Genomic DNA, 23,040 nt, shown 5'->3' with positions numbered 1-23,040 from the left:
GGAGAAAAACTTAATGCATAATGGCAGCAAGGCTGTCGAATGGTTTTCTCCTTGCTTCTGGTCGTCTCAGTGGCTCTGTGACAATCTGCTGGTGCCAAACTCTGTCCCTGCTACTGTCGGGCCCTTTGCAAGGGAACATTTTGATCCTTAGAAGAACACTTCTGCATTCAGAGCAGGAGGCCGCTGGATAATCCAGAGGTACCCGAGTGGAATCACATCAGGTTGCTCGTTAGGTTTGAGAGTTGTTGTGTGGCGGGGCATCCCACGTCCCCTCACAGATGATCCGAGAGTGATCTAGATCAAAGAAACGCCCATCAAATGTTGCTTCTAATCGCTTCAGACAGTTCAAGCTTCTGTAATGCCCCAGCGTTTCAATTTAACATTTGCTGTTGTGTGCCTTGTGGAAAGAGATGCATTTGAAATTTGAGCCTGTTATAATGTGTGTGTGGGGGGAGCAACTGGCATCGTGGAAAAGGGGAGGAAGATTTCGACCAAAATTTCAGGTGGCCAAATGCCAGCTCCCTATCTCGCACTCATCCTCCTGGGTGACCTCGGGGTACCAACTCCCATTCATTTCCTTCCGCTCCAAGCCCACAAGCCCATGTTAGCAGTGACTACAGACTGGATATTATCTAAAGTCTCAGTGAATCACAGCTGACAGTGCTGCTATTTCTAAGCCACAGAATCACTCTTTGAACAAAATGCAAGCGCTGTGTCTTTTCAACCTGTTCTTCAACAGCGGAAGCAGCAGGATTCCAGCACTGTATAATAACTGTCAGAAACAATTTCTGCTCTGTAAGTGAGGTGAAGCAAAATGTCAAAATATTTGAATACATTTCATTGAGGATATCTTCTTTTAAATTAGTGAAGGCTAGAGAAGAAGAATCCCATTCTCTCGCATAATAAATATGCATGGAACTGAGGAGCCACGTGCATTCTAATAAAGCTGAGTCCTGGCTTGTTAATGCGTTATAGGTCCACAACAATAAAACACAATAATTACTAGTTAAAGAGATGCCAGTGTTGGCCTTTTACCAACACCCCTGAACATATAATTCATAATAAATTTAGTAAGGCTGAAGTCGGCCTGTTAATTAACCTATTTTCTGCAGTGCCTGGGATGGAGGAAACAATTGTGCAGTCCTACAAGGCACCCTCCCAAATGTGCACATCTCATCATTGGCTGGAAGAACTCTGCAGTTTGGGCTCATGAGCCTCACTGCAGGGTCCTTGCCTGTGTTAATACAGGTGAGAAAGTTTGGGGAAGAAACGGTAAGGAATACCTCACTGTGTAATTACCATATTTAAAAAAAAAGAAATTGCAGGACAACGTACACATTGACTGGTGGGTTTAGGGAATATCTTTTTTTTCAGCCAATAATCCAGGCAAGAAAAGCTGCGGAGAGGGGCTTAGGGTCCTAGGGGACTGAATCAGCAAGAACAACTGAGGGCATAGGCTTTTCCACTCTTTTAATTCAACACCCATTAAAATAACAAAATGGACAAACCTGTCACAGTGCTGGTAACAGGAAAGTATATAGTTTTCTTCCAGGAGTTAAGAAATTTCTGGACTATAGAAAATAGAAGAGAGAGCAGTAGAACATAAACCAGGAAAAAAACCACCCTGAAGTTCTATTTTTCTGAATCTGCTAATATCAGCCTGTAAACTAATAGGAAGAAGAGAAAGAGGTCCTGGGAAATCATCAGGATTCTATTTTTTTTTTTTAACCTGCATTAGAACATTTAGCTCCCCCTACTCACTGTCTCACACTGAACAACAGGTGGCAGGGGGCTTGTCACCAAGTTCCCAGATAATAAATGCATTCTAAGGAAAATAAAGATGCCACCCAAAGAGCCCTCAAAGTTGGGTTTAGGACTTGAGGGAAAGCTGACCTCCATGACAGATGTAGGGTAGGAGGCAAGGACATTAACATCCTCAAATGAGTAGTATACTTATTTTACTGGTGGAGAGGAGGGGTCTGGAGTATGTGGGCATAAAACAGGCAGGCTGATGGAGACTCCTTTCCTCCTTCCAGGAAGGAGAGAGGCATGAAGGAGAAACAGAGGAAACCCACTTTATTTATTTATTCATAAGAGACACACACACACACACACAGAGAGAGAGAGAGAGAGAGAGAGAGGCAGAGACACAGGCAGAGGGAAAAGCAGGCTCCAGTGCAAGGAGCCCGATGTGGGACTCGACCCCAGGACTCCAGGGTCATGACAGATGCTCAACTGCTGCGCCACTCAGGCACCCCGCCTCCACTCCACTTCTGTACGTTAATCCACCTTGCTCATTATTCATGGAATCAATGGGCAACCAAGGATCACTAGACACTGGATTAAAACTAACAGCATGAAAGAGAAGAATCAAGTGAACTAGCATAATGGTCGAAACAGATAATTCGAAGAACTAAAGAAAACATTAAATCAGTTCCAATTAGTATCCTCAATGACATTCAAAAGACTATTGATTGGTAAAAGTAGAACACGTTGTCAGGAAAAGAAGCAATCAGAAAATGAAGAATTGTTGGAAATTAGAATTTTGATCACTAGAATTTAAAAATTAACAGAAGGGCTGAATAGTAGAAAGGACATAGATAAAAATATAATACTAATCTGGAAAATAAAGTTGAAATCTTTTTTAAAAAAGATTTATTTATTTATTCATAAGAGACACAGACAGAGAGAGAGAGAGAGAGAGAGAGAGAGAGAGGGCAGAGACACAGGCAGAGGGAAAAGCAGGCTCCATGCAAGGAGCCCGATGTGGGACTCGACCCCAGGACTCCAGGGTCATGACAGATGCTCAACTGCTACGCCACTCAGGCGCACCCCCTGTTTTGGAGGAAATCTTTTAGAACATAAGGGGCATCAGAGACAAAAATATTTTAAGGAATGAATTTACATGAAGGTATGTGGTGGATCAATATCTATGGTCCAACATTCATCTTTTTTTTTTTTTTTTTTGTAAGAGAAAGGGAGAAGTGAAGACAAAATAGAAATCATAGAAAAAAAAATCCACAATGCAAGGCACAATATTCAGATTGAGAAAGTTTACTGAATGGTGAGGAAATTAAATGGAAAAAGGCCCAGTAAACATATCCTAATGAAATATCTGAGGAAGGAAATGTCATTTGTTAATGAAATTTACTACTTTGACAGTTTAAAAGCTTAAAGCTGTGTTAATAGTCAAAATAACATGTTCATATACACTCATCATTACTATTCAAAATATCTTTTTTAAAATTTTTTATTTATTCATGAGAGACACAGAGAAAGGCAGAGACACAGGCAGAGGGAGAAGCAGGCTCCATGCAGGAAGTCAGACGTGGGACTCCATCCTGGGTCTCCAGGATCACGCCCTGGGCTGAAGGCGGCGCTAAACCGCTGAGTCACCTGGGCTGCCCTATCCAAAATATCTTAAATAAACTTAAGAAGGGTTCAAACTTCCTGTCAATAAGAAAAAGCAAATCAAAACAATTCAATATGAATATATATTGTTCCATCAAGCATTTCAAATTTGAGAATGGGGAAACAGGCCATCTCAAACATGGTTGCTGCGAGTATCAAATGGAAAGACTTTCAAAAGGGGGAACATATTTATCCAAACTTAAAACTCAGATTTTTAGAGACAAAGTATCCTTCTAGGTATCTACTGAAGAGAAATACTTGCGGGGGTGCATGAAACCTCATGCAGAGGATGCTCAATTGTACATTATTTATCAAGAGAAGGGCAGCAACCCAAATGTTAAAAGTGGAAAAACAAGTAAAAGAAATGACACATAACTACTGAGAAAAGGTTGTAGTTGTAAAAATAAATAAATAAATAAATAAATAAATAAATAAATAAATGGACACACAGTTCTTTGAAATCCTCAGAAGAAAAACAATGTGATCTTTGGAAAAGGAGATGGAGAACCACTGGGGTGGTGGGTTTTAAGAGCTTGTCTTCTGTCTTCTGTGTTTGCATCCAGCACCCCACCAAGGCAGCATCAGGCTTTCCTTGACACCTGCTCCTTTCTCTACAGTCTGGGCACAGACATGGCCCCATAACATTCTTAACAACATTCTTTCCCTGGTACAATTTTTCTTTTTAGTTCATTCTCCTTCTAACCCCAAAACTATGCAAAAAGAAGCATTCCCCCCCCCCACCCATAACCTTTGTTTCTCAGAGAAACTAAAGCTAAAAGAGTTGAGATTCACGGAAATTTTCTGCACAAAACTCCTACATTTGAAGGATTTATGTGGTAAGCCTCCAGTGCCTTAGTATCTTCAGTGAAGGTCACTTCTGGGAGTGACAAGAGCGTGTAACAGGTAGGAGTTGGGCAGTAGGAAATAAGGTTGTAAGAATAAAATTCTCTTTGTTTTGCTTACAGAACCTAAACTTCTATCTGCTTCCCTTCCTTCTTGGCTTCAGAAAATTTAACCCTGTTATAGTTGGACATTTCTGTAGTAAAACTTAGTATATTTGGGATAGGCGGCCTGGTGCAGAAAATCTTTCCATTTCAGTGCAAGTCTCACTACAGTTTCAGTTCCTATCAATTTCAGAGCTGCACTTCTGAGTTTCCTCTCCCTTAGAGATCCAGTGGGTGTGGGGCCCCACCTCAAAGTAGAGGGTGGGTGGGGAAGGAGTGTGGGTGAGATGAGGTAGCCCACTTTCCCAGCCTTATCTGGTTCTGTGCAGTTGCTGCTGCCTGAGGGGGGACACTGATGGCCAGGACCAAGGGTGATGTTGGATCACTGGATAGCACACAAGATGTCCTTGAGACACCCTGCCCGACTTCCTAGTATGAGTAATCCCAGGGAGGTGTAGCCACTTCATCTTGACTCCCCTGACAGGGTCCACTGCTGTTAGGTCTCCACATCCCCAGTGGAATGGTTTTGGGATGGAGCCTGACAGACTTTGCTGCCAGCTAATCTCTATGCCACGCTTCAACACAAGATTACCTGTTCAGGAGAATCCAGGAGCAGTCCTTGCTCAGGTCTTTCAAGGAAGGCCATTCCATGTCCTTGTGCTTCTCATACTCTGGCGACAGGGGATATGTTGCAAGCTTTGCCTGAGAGCAAACCAAATAGGACGCAGAATCTACTTTCTTTATTTAGAATCACCCCAAATTCAGAATTTCAGAACTTCTTCTAGAGATCTCCACTTTTAACCACTTCCTCAGCCCCCCACTATGAAGCTCCCTCAAAGAAGGGACAGGTACGTTGTTCTTATCTTCCTTCTCAAGTTGGCCTCCTCCCTGCACCCCCCCCCCAATATTCTTCTGCTCCTCTTCAGCTCTCTCATACCACCATGGCAGCCTGTGCATTGGGAATGGTACTTTGGAGTGTACTTCCATGAGCTTACAAAATTCTAAGTTTTCATCCATTTTTTTTCAGCTATAAACTGTCCCCACAGGAATCTATGCTCTTTCTATTTAAAAATCAGGTGGAGGAAGGTTCTGTTGTCAGTTCAGAGCAACTGGACCAGGTACCTTTAGTTAATTATTTATATCCTCTCTGCAAGAAAGCTGTTCTAAAAAAATTCAGTGACTAAAAAATTAAGGGGAAAAAATGACACATGAAATGAGCAGCTTGCATTGGTAAGTGTTGTCCTCAATAAAAAATATACAGAAATCTGTATTTTTGCAAGTTCCCTATGTAAGGCCCTTGGCGAGCCAGTTTTGGGTTAGTGATAGTTGATAGAGTTCTCCTTGCCAAGAGATCAATAAGAGATAGAACAGTGAGATGCATATTACCAATTCCAGATCACTTGTGAACATCTGGCAGTTGGGTGGCTGCTCATTCAGAGTAGAAGCAGAAAGGAAAAGATGCCTAGAAAAAACTCAAGTATGAGATGATGAAGCCAGCTCTTGTCTGAACTGGTGTGCACTTCTGACGAAGCCTGGCTATACTTGATGTAATGGGCTTTAGGAGATCCACTACCATCTTTACAATGAGCCCCTGTCCTCCTTTTCCTTCAGTTGAATGGATAGCTGAGCCTTCATCTCCCCAAAGGGTTGAAGGTTGGTTCTTGGGAGGGGAGTGAAAAAAAAATCTTACATATTCTAATGGTTTTCAGCCCTCCCAAACTCAACTCTCCTCAACAAAATCTGGTTCCTTAGTTTTTAATTCCATTCCTCTCATTAGGGAGAAATTTAATCTAATCTAAATTTTAATTAATTAACTAATTAATTAAAATGATTTAATTTAAATTCATTGATTAAAATAAAATTCTCTCTTTAGGGAATGGTAGAGGAAAAAAATGTTGAGAAACATCCAACCTGACCTGACTCCGGCATACACACTTTCCTTCAAATAATTCCAAAAAAAAAACAAAACAAAAACCCAAACCAAAGCACAAAGCAAAGCAGTTCCTTCCTTCAAAATTCCTAAGATTCTCTTACAATATCCACAAAAGTGAATATTAAATTCTATGAACCCAACCCATTCTCAGTCCATTCTTTGAACAGCAGAAAATAATCTACTTTCTTGCCATTCTGTTGGAGAAAGAGAACTTAGAATTGTCTTATGTCCAATAGTCAATAAGCCACCTTGCACAGATGCTACCTAAACATTGATCTTCACCTCTCTGTCTTGCACCTAAAATAGCAGAAGATCAGCAAGCTGATATGACAAGAGATACAATATGGCTATAGAGATAATAAGGCAATCACCTCTTTTATATTGGGGTTTCTTTGTTTCTTGTTTTGTCTACTTGTTTGGGTTAGCAAAGGAGTATTCTTACTCCAGATACTGATAAAGTTTTAGAAAAAGGGTCTTATATTTCCCTGTATTGCCATTGTTTTCCATGTCACTCTCCTCTAAACCCTGAAAAAATCATCCGCAGGAGTTTGAAGTTTCTGTTAATGTGTTATGTTACTTCATCTAATACAGCTTTTTATAAAACCAAACTAAATACATGCTACCTATGGAAGATGACAAAATTCATATCGTTGGAAAACTCTCTTCTGTACATTACAAGACTACTCAGAAGAATCATTTAAATTGGAAAATAAACCAGATATTGAAAGCCATTCTTCTGTCACATTAAAAATCTCTTACCATTTGAAGGTAGATTGGTCCTAACTAATTCATCATAATCTTAGTCATTTGATCGTTGTACCATTAAAACTATTATCCTCTTCTTCATTTCAATAGCTGAAGAATCTCTTTGATGATACAGAAGAGACTCTACTTGGATCCTCACACATATCTTGGCAATTTTAATCCTAAAGTATAGTGTGTCCTCTTAGCTAATTAGTTAAGAGGCTCTTTTCCCTTCCACATACTTTTAAAAAAATTATCTTGAGTTCTCAAAGCAGTATGTGATCTTTCAAGTTGCCTTCTCTACTCCTCTTGAAATAAACTATAAATATTCACCTAAAATAAACCTGGAATATAGGATATTTTGAATTTGTAAAAGACACAGTAGGAGCACTAGTAGTGGGTAGATTTCTCATTCATTGGCTTACCTCACTTATGCAAAATAAAAAAACTCTAACTTTTCTTTAAACCTTTCACTTCATCATAGGGTAAAGTCTGAGTCTTATGTGTACTCATCTGTACTCATTAGGTAACATAAATGTCATGGATATTTATTTATAAATCAATAGGAAATGTTGCCAGCTTCGGACAAAAAAAAAGAGACATGATTCAATAACAGAAGAGATAAGAATATTTAATATTTTGGGGCTTTAACTGACATTACAGATCAAGGATTGCAATTACTATTGATTATCTTTGCTATAAGTAAGCATTGTTTTTGTTTATAATAAGATTCCTTTCTCAATAAGACATGATAAAGATCATAATTCATACCCATCTGACTGAAAGGGTCTCTTTCAGATGTAAGTTATAGAAAATCCCAAAGTATGAGGAGGATTTATTGGCTCCTGTAAAGCCCAGGGGTAGAGCCGGCTTCCAGGTATAACATTTACAGGGGCAACTTTCCCTTTGTGTCTCAACTGGACTGTCTTACTCTCCTCTGTGAGTTGGCTTCTTTTTCAGGCTCTATTCTCTAGCAAGAAGATTGGGGAAAGATTCTGAACAATCCTGCTTGGACCTATACTGGTTATTCTCTGTTCCTTCTTACCCTACCTAGACTCCTAACAACGTGACTTAACACTATGCCTGTTCAGACTTGTACCATCCAGTCTGTACCATCCAGAATCCTAGACTATTTCTTCTTAACTAGCTTATTTTATTGCTTTCTAGACATCAGTGTGATGTTCTATGAGCACTAAATGTGTGGTTGATTTATTTTTTAGAGATCCATGGTTCTTGATCCTGGCTGCATAATCAAACACCCAGGTGCGAGCATTTAAGGAATACAATTGCTCAGGCACATCCAGAGCAAATAAATTAAAAATCTAGGAATCAGGGCACCTGGATGGTTCAGTGGTTGAGCATCTGCCTTTGGCTCAGGCCATGATCCTGTAGTCCTAGGATCGAGTCCTGTATCAGGCTCCCCACAGGGAGCCTGCTTCTCCCTCTGCCTATGTCTCTGCCTCTCCCTCTGTGTCTCTCATGAGTAAATAAATAAAACCTTAAAAAAAATCTAGGAATGAGACACAGGCACTGATATATTTTTTAAAAAGCTCCCTGATAATTCTAATATATAGCCTTAATTGGTGGTATGCTGGTAAATGTTTAACAACTATCTCTCTGGAGGGAAGGGATGAAGAAGATCTGATTTGTAGTGTTTGCTAATTTCCATGGTGTTAATACACCCATCATGGCCAATTCAAGCTTCAAACATGATATCCCTGGGTGTGGAGATGGGAAGAGATGTGCACTGTTGGCTCTGATGAGTTCTAACACATCTTCAGCACACCCAGTACATATATGATCATAGGTTTGGATGACTATTAGCTACTTCTCTGTAGCACTTAACCCTGTTGACTAATGCCTCTTTCCCCAGAGCTGTCTCTGCTTGGTTTCTGGGATACAGCAAACCTTTCCCAAATTCTCCTTTTGTTTCTCTGTATGTCCTTTCTCCAATCTCCTCTTCAGACCTATTTTTTTTTAAGATTTATTTATTTATTTGAGAGAGAAGGGGCAAGGAGTACAAGCAGGGGGAAGGGCAGAGGCAGAAGGAGAGAGGGAGAGAATCTCAAGCAGACTCCCCGCTGAGCTCAGAGTCCGATGAGGGGTTCAATCTCACCACACATGAGATCACAGCCTGAGCTGAAACCACAAGTCAGAAGCTTGACTAACCGAGGCACCCAGGTGCCCCTAGAACTACCTTCTTTGACCAAATTTAATATGGTTGGTCCTCAGCTCTACTCTCCTCACACTAATTAATGACTGACTACATACCTTGAGCAGTGACCCTTCTCCCGAGCAGACCCCCAATATCCAACTGTCTACTCCTCATCTCCACACGTATGTCTCATATATACCTCAAATTCAACATTATAAAAATGATACCTATGGCTCTTCCTCCATCCCCCTAAGTCTCACTGCCCTCTTGTTTTCTACAGCTCAGCGAAGATGATGATCATTCAAACTTTTGGACAAGCTAAAATCCAGGGAGTCTCTGTTGACACCCGCTAACCTTCATATCAAACAATCACTCCATCCTGCAGATCTTTACTTCCTTAAATTGCTCTTAAAACCATCCACTTCTCCCCATGGTCAGTGCTGAAAGAAACCCTAGAGGAGAGAGATGCTAACTTCCCAGAGAGGTGCATTTGAACTGACACTTGAAGGGAGGAAGGTGTTCAGGGCAGAGACAGCAGCATGCTACCCTGAACCACGACAGACTCACATACCTGCCTGTCTACCAAACATCACAAGTTTAACACAGGTAAAATTGAGGCTTGATTCTACCCACTTCTCTGTATTTTGACTGATGCTTCCTTATCTCAGGAGCTGGCCCAACTATCCATTCACTGCTCATTCAAGACAAACACCTAGGAATCATCATTTTCTTACCCCCACATCCAACTCCTCAGCAAGTTTTATCTGCTCTATCTAAAAATATATCCTGAATCCCCCTTGCCCTAGCTCCGCTGTCACTGTTCTGATCCAAGCAATCTGCATATCTTGCTCGGATCATAGCAATACCCTTCTAAGCAGCCTCCCTAAATTTTTTTTTCAACATAGCCAAATGATTTTGTAAAAATAATCAGATCATGTTTCTCACTTGGCTGAAAGTCTTCCAAATGGCTCCCATTACACTTAGAACAAATTCCCTAGCCCTGACCTATGAGTCTTAACATGACCTGCACCCTGACCTCCTTTCCTGCTGTGTTCACTACCAACTTCATTCCAGTCTACGCCAGCACTAGGTTTTTTTTCTGCTGACAAGCACACGAAGCTCCCTTTCCCCTCAACATTTCCCTTCCTTCCAGGTCTTATGAACCTTTATACCTGCTGTGCCTCTCCTTTCATGATCCGACCCCAAATCTTCATCTCTTCAAGAAAGTCTCCCTGTCCATAGAGACTTAATGAGCCACCGGCTTGCCCACCTTTCTTACTGGGCATGATATTACTCCGTTCCATTTTTTTTCTTTTTTTCCCATTTTTTATAGTCCTTCTTTCATTGTTTGAAAATGTATCCCTTTATCTGTCTACTCCCTACCCCTTTGCCAGCATATATACTCCTTCCCACCTATAATAAAAGTCTCTGAGAGTACAGGGATCTTGTCTGTTTTATTTATTCTTATTTTCCTAACATCTAGAATTGTGTCTGGACTGTAGTAAGTATTTGGTAAATACTTGCTGTTGACAGATATTTACTGTTGAAAACATTTTCAAAGACTAGGACAAGAATAAAAGAACTATTTTCTTTATATATTTCTTGTTCAAATGACTTAAATGACCTCAGAAAATCAATTATATCCCTTCTTTATTTGGTTCCTTACTCTATAAAATGCAAATAATGTTTCCTATATATTTGCAAATTTGAAGAGTTTAAAGATGTCTGGGAATATAAAGTATTTTTGTAGCATAAATATATGGTAAATAAATATGTGGCAAGGACACCAACCATTAAAGCATGATTATCTACACTCCTTCCCCACCAGCTTCTGAGAAGTCTGTCTTGGGCTGATCACGTAAATCAGAGAAAAGAACCAGGAGGAAATTGAAGAGGAAAGGGGGTTAATGAGATTTGTATTGCAGATGGAGAGTATTACTCATTGAAGAGGGAAAAACAAGTAGGAAAAGAGAGTGAAAGCAAAATATGAGCTGGAAAGGTTGTTCTGGCTGAACTGGAGGGTGGGTTTGGGATTGCTGGAAGATAGGAAGGAGCATTAGGATCAGCCCTGGCACTAAGGAATTGTGTGGGAAGATGGGGCAGGGGGGCCAGGGATGGGGTGTCGGGGACAGGGGAAAGTGTGTGGATTGGGAAAGAGGATTTCAAAAAGATTTGTTGTGGTCTATGAGTCCTTTTTGGAATTTCCATAGATGGCAGTAAAGCCTTACTTGGCTTTTCAATTAATTTTTTGGCCACCCATTTGTTTTCTTTACTGCAAACCCATAGCCCCTTTTTATGACTGGTCCTGGGGAGAGAGCAAAGGGTCTGGCTTCATGAGAGCTACCAAGGGAGATGGAAGTGTCATCGGCCAGCCCCCGACCTTCTTCCATATTACACTTCCTGTAAACTTAAGTGGGACGTTGTGTCTCAAGCGTGGCACCTTGCGTGCTGGAAGAATGGGAAGACAGACAATGAGCTCAAATAAATGAAGTCCTCCAATGGGGAAGGCACTAGGTGAGGAGCTTTGGACTGTTTATTAACTTGTCCAAGGTTATACAGCTGAGCTCTTTCTGGCTCCAGAAGAGTCTTTGACATAGTACCTTCCAGTAGCTGGTGAAGTTAGAAAATCTTGGTGTTGGCACTTGGTGAGCTGAGGGATGAATCTGGCTCTGGTCCTTACCAGCCATGCAACTTTGAGAACAACATGGAACCTTATCCTCACTTCTAAAATAAAACTTTGAAACCAGGTCACTGGCTCCCAGACACCAGTCTGAGGGCCAGTGACAGTCTGAGAGGAAGTTTCCATTGGTCAGTGGCAAATTAAAAAAAAAAAAAAAGATAATGTTACAATCTACATCATTATATATTTGTTACTGGACCGGTGTTAAGTGGCTTTTCTTGGAAATGGCTGTTCTGTTTGTGTTTTTTCTATTAAAACAACTTATTTTATTATAATTTATTATTTTGGGTTTTTTAAAAGATTTTATTTATTTATTAATGAGAGGCACAAGGAGAGAGAGAGAGAATGAGAGAGAGAGAGAGAGAGAGAGGCACAAACACAGGCAGAAGGAGAAGTAGGCTCCATGCAGGGGGCCCCATGTAGGACTCGATCCTGGGACCCGGGGTCACACCCTGAGCCAAAGGCAGATGCTTAAGTGCTGGGCCACCCAAGTGTCCCTATTATTTTGGATACTAGTTACTTTTGAAGAAAAATCGTATCTTGGCTTTTCAATGTAAAAACTTCATATCCTTGGGATCCCTGGGTGGCGCAGCGGTTTAGCGCCTGCCTTTGGCCCAGGGCGCGATCCTGGAGACCCAGGATCGAATCCCACGTCGGGCTCCCGGTGCATGGAGCCTGCTTCTCCCTCTGCCTGTGTCTCTGCCTCTCTCCCTCTCACTGTGTGCCTATCATAAATAAATAAAAAAATTTAAAAAAAAAATAAAAACTTCATATCCTCTTGGGGCACCTGGGTGGCTCAGTGGTTGAGCATCTATCTGCCTTTGGCTCAGGTCATGATCCCCAGGGTCCTGGGATCGAGTCTAGAATCAGGCTCCCCACAGGGAGCCTGCTTCTCCCAATGCCTGTGTCTCTGCCTCTCTCTCTGTGTCTCTCATAAATAAATAAATAAATAAATAAATAAATAAATAAATAAATACAATCTAAAGAAAAAAAAGAAACACCTCACAAGCTCTTGTGGGTCCACCAACATCTGTGAACTCATGGGATTAGATGATTTCTGGTGTCCCTTCTAGTTTTGACAATTTCCACAGGGAGGAGAGCAGTAAACTGAAATGCTAAAGAGTTTGGTCTAGTAGTTAAAACTGACTAAAGGATAGGACAGCAGGCACTCAGCTGTTATAATGCTGCAACTGTAACATTGACGAGCTGCATTACCTTTTAAAAACTGCTCATCTCAAACACCTAATAGCCAAATAAAGGTGAATGTGGCTAGTATGTGACTACTGGCTATCGCTTTACAAACCCTATGCAGTTAATTTGTAAAGTTTTCTTGCAGTTCTAACAGTCTGAGTTTCTGTTCTGAATCCCCCACCAAAACATTTAAGCACATAATTAGTTTAATAATTTCATTCATTAGTTAGCACAGCAATAAAATTATATTGCGGTACGTCCTACAAGTGCTTCACAACATTATGGAGATCGTTTGGCGACAACCAGTCACCATGTCTTTATGTGCTGTTATATGCAGGTTTTTTGCTTGTGTAAAAATGTTAAAGTCAGGGTCTGTTCAGAATGTTTGCAAAAACATAAGCTGAACTTATGTATTGACTATGTCACAGATTATGATTGAATAGCCGAACTACTAGGTCTCATTCTTTAGATTTTTATTTTATTGTTTCTTCATGAATATGATAATAGCATTGCCACAAAATTAATGAAATAAGCAGTCAGGGTATTGCCTGCATTATTAACCTCTCAAAAGCAAGAAGTGAAGCTACTCTAACAATTTTCCAATTTCAGGAATGGCAATGCAGGCTTTTAAACGTTTTCCAAAAGTTCCAGTTTTTTGGCTTTTCAACTTTATGAACTATTGGAAACTATCCCTCTCTGTAATGTGACTTTAATCCATCTTCCTTTCTCAGGGGGAAAAAAAAGACTCAGCTAACAAAAGAAATTATTTCCTGGAGGTATGTAGAATGAAGAGATGCGCCATCGATCTACGTAATTCTTTGTTTTGATGTATGATTGTAGACGGGGCTACAAAGGAGAGCTTCCAGACATGATAAGCATCCACCCCTTTGGTGTTGGCTCCCACAGAAGTCCAATAAGGAAAAAAAAAAAAGTGTGATGGGTTTGAGCGTGATTTGAAGTAACCCTGAGAATCAAGAATAGAAGGTCTGAGAGATGAATGACCTCAAGGTTCTTGGAGGTGAAGCTCTCCTGGGATTAGAGACCCTTGGAGGCCCCACAGGATGCTGGAGGCAGCATGAACATGAGAGCACACCTATCCCTGGCATGTGAGCGCTCTATTAGTCCAGGTTAAGCACCAGACAGTAGTTGTTCTCAACCATTATTGCAAGTCTCAGCCTCTTCTGGTCAAAGTCTCCACTGTGACAACATTATCCTTAAAGTCCTTACCCTTGGTCCCATGCCCTTTGATCCATCTTTCAAGTCTGAGCTTCTAAGGGAAGCCACACCAGCCTCCCTGTCCTTGTCTTTGCCCTGGTGCAGTTGCCGTGCCATCTGTCGATTTCTGTATATTTTGGGAATCTCCATTCTGAACCAAATTTCCTTTTTGAAGTCTCAAGGTGTGGGGATCCTTCCTGATTTTTCTCTAAGTTTTCAGAAGCCACGCAGATGACACTTAAGGTCACATTACCCACAGGGAGGTCCACACAAAAATGAAGTTCCATGAATAATTCCATGAGCTTCTGCTATTGGGGGAGATGAACAGAAATAGTATTCCACGATTGAGTACATCTAAGAAACACTGCTTCAAGTAATTTCAGATGCTTTTTCCTGAATGACTTCTCAGATCATGAATTTATAAGAGGGGAATTAGTAAGGCTTCTGGTACCTATTTTATTTTAGAATCCTTTTTTATTCAAGAAATGTACTTCGAGAAATTCTAGTCTTATGACAGTAATTACTAGTGCATAGAGAGTACCAAATACTAGTGCATAGAGAATAATCTGGGGAGCTTAACAAATATTTAGATTTGTAGGCCTCATCTTCACAGTGAGTGAGCCAACACTTCTTCCAGGGAACTCATGAATCTTTCTTTCTCATGAATCTTTCTTTCTTTCTTTCCAATTTTATTTATTTATTTGAGAGAGAGAGAGAGAGCAAGAGCAGGGGCAGAAGCAGAGGGAGAAGCAAATTCTCCACTGAGCAGGGAGCCTCGATGCTGGGCTCAATCCGCTTATACCAATATCTGCATTTTAAAAAGCATCCTAAACAGGCCTTCGTAAACTTCACCTTGAATAGGAATTACCTGGGATTTTGCTAAAATGTAGATTTTGATTCCGTAGGCCTGTGCTGGGGTCCTAGATTCTGCATTTCTCCTAGTTCCTGGATGAAGTTGTTGCTACTGGTCTGAAACCCACGCTTGGAGTAGCGAGGTCTCCATGATCCTGACCCTCCAGTGTTCTCTGCTTCTGTTATCATCATGAATGTCACTGTCTTCCAAGGTTTCTGTCATTTTCAATTCATGAATAAGTATTGCCTTATTGGTTCATAATTAAGTTCAGAGTTGTAATTTCCTTCATTGCTCATTCTACCATCTGAGAGGTGGGACAGTTAGCAAATATGTCAAGGTTTATCAGATGCTCTTGTTCTAAGCTAACATGATATCCAAAGAGTTGCAGTCTTTGTAACTCACTCTTCTGTCACTAGTCTGTGCCAGGTTTTTGATCTGACTCAGATACAGCCCTCAAGACCCCTAGTTTTGGGATGCCTGGGTGGCTCAGCGGTTGAGCATCTGCCTTGGGCTCAGGGGGGTGATTTGGGATCCGGGATCGAGTCCCACATGGGGCTCCTCGCAGGGAGCCTGCTTCTCCCTCAGCCTATGTCTCTGCCTCTCTCTGTCTCTCATGAATAAATAAATAAAATCTTAAAAAAAAAAAAGACCTCCAGTTTCACTGAGTGTATTTGCTGTTTTCTTTTTTTGCTTTTGTTGTCCTACATTTGACTGGATATTTGACTTCCACATATGGTATAAACCCCATAAACACTTCTAATGTTTTTGCCTGAAACAGAAATATTGTCTTTTAAAGAAATTAAGAAAAGATAAAAATAATCTTTCATACGTGTTTATGTATTTATTATTTCTGGCCTTCTTTTTTCCTTTGTGTAGATTCCTATTTCCATGAAGTATCATTTTCTTTTACCCTAAAGAACTTTCTTTCGCATTTCTTGTAATGTGGATCTGCTGCTGAATTCCTCTGGCTTTCATTTATCTGAAAATGTCTTTGTTTCACCTTCATTTTGACCCTTGTTTGTTCTTTCTCTTTTGAAGTAACTAGAGATTCACAGGAAGTTCCACCAAATATATGCAAGGCAATCCTCCCAAATTCCTCTTCACTTATAAACCTGATGTATGTGGATATATCTGGAACTCCAAGTTGATGTGTGTTAGTCCATTCTATATCCTAGAAGTGACTGGTACTGTTTATTATTCTTTGTGTCTTTTTCTTTTTCTGGCCATTTGAATAATCTCTATTGACCTGTTTTCAAGGTCATGGATTTTTTTTTTCTTCTGCGGTATCCAATCTGCTGTTAAGTCTCTCCAATGATTGTTTTTAAATTTCAGATATGCATTTTTCAGTTTTAGAGCTTTCCACAGATGTTTTTAAAATAGTTGTGTTGTTCTCCTGCAATAACACTCTTCTTTCTCCATCATATCCATCTTTTCCAGTATGTGCCTTAGTGTGTTGGTAATAATCATTTGGAGATCTGCTAATACCCATATCTGTCTAAAATGGATGCGTTTCCTTTTAATGTAGTTCATGTTTTCCTATTCATTCTCAAGTTTCATAAGTTTGTACGTTCTGAACATGGTATATATAAACCGGTGGAGACCAAGGGAAGGTTTTCTGTTGTTTTACTTATTTCCCAGAACATTTAAACCTCTTCCCCCATCTGGCCGTTAGGTGGAGGCCAGTTGGTTCTGATTTCTCCTAGAGTGAAACTGAGCTGGAGCCCAGCTGCAGCTTTCATTAGATGGAGATCACCTGTGATCAGTTCAACCTCAAACTCCTATGCCACCACTGTGAGTAGATCTCATCAGTATCTAAGCAAGGAGGAAGTTGGGCCACAGTTTCAGATATTTTTGGTTGACCATTGGATGCATCTCTCACAGGGCCCAAGAATCCAAGTGCAAGACTACTTGCCTTCTTTCTGATTTCCAGGCCCATCTTCATAGATTTTTTTTTATAATTTGGGACAGGGTTGGGTAGGGATGGAAAGAAAAGAATTGTCAGGCAGTTTGCATCTGGATCTCTTCCAGATTCTAAGCCATTCTGGCAGCCCATTTTGTTAGAATGTCCCCGCAGTCTCTTTATCTATTGTCAATCCATGAGGACTTCTCCATCCATTTTTCTCAGATCAGGCACTTGACACTGCAGGTGGGAGCTTATCTTGTTTTTTTCTCACCTGTGATGTATTCATTTCTCTCTGGAATTCAGTTAATCGAGGCTTCCTTGCATCCTCTGTTCTTCGCAGCTCCATCGACAAGTATAATTTTAAATCTTTCCAGGTTTTGCTGTTACAATAGGAACAAGGGTCTTTTGCTTCCTTCTTCATCCTAGCCATTTTAAACAATCATGAAACAAGCAAACACTATCCTGCTTCTGATAGTTTTTGTTTGAAATTCATAAACCTAGAGCACATTTAGTTGTTAAGTAAATAATCCTTACTAGCAAACTTTTTGAATAAACTTCGATGATTTTGCACTGGGATACACTGATGGATACATCCAACTTTCCTTGATTTCCAGTTAATAGTTGAGATCCTTCTGGGGCCATATGAGGTCCTTTATGGCTATATTGGATGTCTAGGGCCATTGTTGATTTCATATGTGCTGGATGAGTACTCTAGCTGGGAAATTATCCCACAAATTTCTGTTAATACCTCCTTAACAGCTACCCAAGGAAACAGTTCTCTCAAATATTTCCCCTCTTTATCATTCTTCCTTTGCTTTTTCTATATAACTGAAGTAAAAAAGACAAATTATTACACCTAAGAATCTCACCCTAACTCTACCTCCCATGGCTATCAGAAACCTTCAATTTCTTCTTGACTTTTGGGGGAAAAAAAGGTAAACCTCTCTCTTCTCAATAAGTTTCCCAGCTGGAAATTACTACCATTAATATCATTAAAACTCATTTGGAAGTGCTCTCTTGGCAGATCTTTAGCAATAATTCAGGTGGCCTCAAATTCAAAGCTTCCATGGTTGTTTTCTGAAGGAATTTTTAACTGTATTAAAATACACTTTAATACAGTTGAATGAAACTTAAATGGATTTTTAACAAGTTATTTAAAATGGCTTATGACATTGCTGTTTAAATTATATTCATCATTGTTATCTTACATTTAAATTGGCTATTTATGTATCATTCAATTTCTGCATAATAGGAAAAGGGATTTAAAATGGAAATGAAACCCAGGGATATATGTTAGTGATAGTTGCTGCAAACAGCAAACTCCATGAGTTCTCTATGACCTATGAGATTAGGATTCCTCTTCCCTTCTATCTTGAGTTCTCTTCCAATTGTCGGACAATGTTTGCACCCGTTACCTTATGTATTTTTCTACAGTTTATGTCTCATTGTAGGCTAAGGAGGAAGCAAAAAGGAGCAGGACCAAGATGGAGGGGAAAAAGTTTTGTGGCTGCCTAGTACTCAGGGGATAATTGACAAATTCTACCTCTTTGGTTCTCTCCTCCACACTTTTCCATCAGAATCTTTCTTTTCTATGCGTTTTTCATACCCATTGCTTTCTAAGAAACAGTCATATGTTTACATGAGATCATTGAGATCTTAAACATCAGCTCATTTCCTCTCTCAGTTTATCTCTTTGATGTTCACTTCAACCTTTGTCGTTGTTACAATTATCCTGCTTCTGACAATTCCAGGGAGCATTAAGGAATTTGAGCTACTAAAAATGTAGTCATAGCCCTGAGTTTCTACGTAGACCAACACATGTATGGTAAACTCTATGAGTGTTTAGTATCTATCAGGCTAGGTTATTGGTTTAATACAGGGTTATAAAGATTGTCACATAAATCAAGATTCTCTCCAAAACAATTGATTATATACACTTGATATGTACTTTATATGGCTTTCTTCATTGATAATATCCTTAATATCCTTCTTTTGTCTACTATGAGTGTCCTATACTGAGGCAAGATTCCTGGTAGGGCACGGGTAATTAATAATCATTCTCTATTAGCACTTGTGGTTTATGATTCCTGTACCTGTTAGGAATTGCATTAAGCAATTAGTATCTAGCAAAAGAATAAAACTATTAAAAGCAACCAGAATAATAATGGCTTAAATAAAACAGAAATTTGTTTTTCTCACACCTAAATGAAGTTTAGGCAACTGAGCCATGGAAGTTAGACAACTGAGCCTTAGTATGGAAGGTCTATGGTTATTGGACACCGGGCTTCTCTGATCTTTCTGTTTTGCTATCTGGGGGCATTACTTCGAACCACAAGATTGCTCCATAGTCCAGTTGGGCTAGAAAGGTCCCAGACATCATGTATGAGGAATAAGAAAAGAATAAAAGGGATGTTCATGCCAGTGGAGTCAACTTCCATTAAGTCGGAAGCTCCACAGAACACTTCTAAGTACACCCCATTGTCCAGAATGTAGTTATATTCCCACAATGATCTGCAGAGAAGGTTGGAAAATAAATTTATATCTGGTCATAAGGCTGTCTTCTGTCACTAAGAGAGGGGAAAATAAATAGTGGGGAAAAATTGCAATCTCTGTTATATCTGCTCAAGCCTAAAAATAGAAGATATTTCTTTGGGTCATTTTGAATATCAGTTGAAATTATGCAAAATTTCAAATGTGAAACTATACTACACCTATGTTACTCCACCTTCCACTTTAAAATGTCTAAAGAGAGGGGCATCTGGGTGACTCAGTCGGTTAAGCATCTAACTCTTGATTTCAGCCCAGGTCATGATCTCAGGGTCGTAAGATCAAGCCCCGTGCCACTCCATGCTTAGCATGGAGCCTGTCTAAGATTCTCTCTTCCTCTCTCTCTGCTCTTCCTCCACTGCTGGTGCATGCTTGCACAGTCTCTTTCTGTCTCTTTAAAATAAAAAAAAAAAAGTAAGTCTAAAGACGGAAGAAACTACCAGGAAATGCCCAAAGAAAGGTTGACGGAAAATAGGGAATATAGAAAACATTTTTTTTTGAGTAATAGTAATTTTTAGTTGTTGGTAAGTACATGAAAAACTCTAGTTTAATAGGGGAATTCAGTTTATTCTATGAGAATCAGGAGCAGCTTTTATTTGAATTGGACTTGTCCAATAATCAAAAAGTTTGTCTTGAGATGTACAAAATTTCTCACCACTAGAAAATAGTGGTCCTTAAAGGTCCCTTTAAAAAGGACCTTAGCTTCTAGAAACTTTTTCAAAGAAACACCTGAAGAAGTTTGCAAATATATAGGATTATAATGCCAATATTTAAAATATCAGTAACATGAAAGAACATATTTACTTAATAATAAAAGATTAATCAAAATCAAAATAATAAAAGAATAATCAAAAAGTTTGTCTTGAGATGTACAAAATTTCTCACCACTAGAAAATAGTGGTCCTTAAAGGTCCCTTTAAAAAGGACCTTAGCTTCTAGAAACTTTTTCAAAGAAACACCTGAAGAAGTTTGCAAATATATAGGATTATAATGCCAATATTTAAAATATCAGTAACATGAAAGAACATATTTACTTAATAATAAAAGATTGGTTGAAAGGGTTAAATGAATGAGTTACAAAACCAACTCTAGTTTTTTTTTTTTTTAAGATTTATTTATTTGAGAGAGAGAGAGAGAGAGAGCACAAGTGGGGTGAGGGACAAAGGGAGAAGCAGACTCCCACTGATCAGGGAACTCCATGCGGAACTCCATGCAGGGCTCAGTCCAGGACTCCAGGGTCATGGCCTGAGCCAAAGGCAGTCACTTAACTGACTGAACCACCCAGGTGCCCATATGTCTTTCAATGATCCCCAGAATGCATAATCCACATATCCACAGATAATCAAGAAAAGATCCAGTGGGTGTTGCTGGTGGAGCTGGGGAGGGCTCACTACCAAATCTCTGAGCTCATTACAGCCCATGTTCTTGGTTGTACATCTTTTTACCTTCTTTCTCTATTTTCACGCCAAATTCCTCAACACCATGAATTCTTCAACTGGTAAGTGTCATTTTCTAAGAAAACAATCTACTCACACATGTTTTGCTTGTGCATTATCCTTTTCTTCCTTCAAAAGCCACAACCCAAACCCAAAAACATACTGGCTAGAAAATTACAACTTAAAATAGCTCTCTTGGCCATAGCTAAAGGGAGCTTTCGCAAGAGAGATGGTATCTAAAACCCTGTTACTTGAAGAGGGGCAAAACAACAACAATAACAAACCAAAAACCTGAAGAACTTCTGGAGGATGGACCAAAAGGGTGGAGAATTTAGTACTCTCTTTAGAAAATTTAGCACTTTGTGACAATAAAGAATGTACCACTTATTTCCTCCTTAAAATCATGAACTTTTACTTAAAAGTGCCCATCTTCGTGCATTCTGAGGTTCTTTCTCCAGGGTTGCTGATATGTTCTTAAAGATGCATTCACCTAGTTCTGCTTTTGATACATGAGCAAAATGACTAGCCAAACATACATATATACATGCATATGTAGTTAGGGAAGAGATTCATGATAACTTCATTTCAGTATCTCATCCACAATCCTGGCTAATAAGTCATATTCTTTTTTCTAAAGATTTTATTTATTTATTCATGAGAGATACACAGAGAGAGAGAGAGAGGCGGAGACACAGGTAGAGGGAGAAGCAGGCTCCATGCAGGGAACCCGACATAGGACTCGATCCCAGGACTCCAGGATCACAACCTGGGCTGAAGACGGTGCTAAACCACTGAGCCACCCGGGCTGCCCAGTAAGTCATATTCTTGATAGCAAATAAGATTATACTTTGAACCAATGCGCACACACACACACATTAAGATTGTAAATATCTAAGAAAATATGGGAAAAGGCTGATGAGAATATTTTAGCAAGGATTATTTTAAATGTAAGCTTACTAGCGTAAGTGGCACTAAAGTCAAAACATGGTTATCACATAGGACTATTTTGAGATGGGGACAGTTGTTATATTATTGAAGAATTTTAATGAATAGTGAGTCCATTTGTTATTTATTTTCTCCCAAATGTTAATAAACAGCTCCAGTTATAATTGCTGATTTTCTATATTTATGGAAAACTGGCATTTCATAAATATCAAATTGTGATATCATCTACTTGTATGCTGGTTTTCTATGAATATATAAATTTAGTAATTACTTCTAGAAGTGTGAGTTAATTTTTTTGTATGTGAATAAATCAAGAAGGAGAATGACAAGTCTGTTAAAATCATAGAATCTCAAATATCCTTTTCATTGTTCTTTTTAAGAATTTATCTAAAATGATGTCATGGAGGGGCAGAGAAAAATCTGGGATACAAGATTTTCTATTAAAGCCACCAAGATGTTCATCAAAACTAAGTCAACATGCAGGCATTTGACAGGGATAGTGCATAGAGTTTTCTCAAAAGACCAAAAGGTCAGGAAGACTTTCTAGGTCCCAAATAATCAATGTTTAAAGGAAAACAATTGCACAGAGGTTATATTAATTCAAACTAGTAAAGGATTTCTTTGTAAGAGGAAGTTTTAGCTTATTTTAATTCCAGGGAAACGAAATTCTCACTTGATATATTTACTATTATAATGTATTCTCTTGGATAGTATTGGCAGAAACTCCCCATTAATATTTATCTTTAGAACTTTGCTCCATTTCATGGCTCAGTAGAGAATTAATATTTAGCAAATGTGTGATGAGCTTTTTTTTTTTTTTGTCTTATGGCTCAAATTCACCCAAGTCCTTCCTATGCAAAATTTATTTTTATTATGAGTTTTATAATGAGCATGTATTTTACCCCAATGTAGTAAACGTTACCATGGGCTGTAACTTTTCTTTCAAAGTTAAGTCGCATCAAAATGGAATGTTTTAGTAGCTAAGGGGAAAAGATAAATCTTGGGCTAGAAGAAAAATCAATCTCCTGTTTTTGGGTTTGATGTCCTAAAATGCATGAGATTGGCCAATACTGAAACAATAAT

This window comes from Nyctereutes procyonoides, unplaced genomic scaffold (genome assembly GCF_905146905.1).
Source record: "Nyctereutes procyonoides isolate TBG_1078 unplaced genomic scaffold, NYPRO_anot_genome, whole genome shotgun sequence".
Taxonomy (NCBI): domain Eukaryota; kingdom Metazoa; phylum Chordata; class Mammalia; order Carnivora; family Canidae; genus Nyctereutes; species Nyctereutes procyonoides.
The sequence above is the reverse complement of the archived record's forward strand: the minus strand, read 5'-3'. Positions refer to the sequence as shown.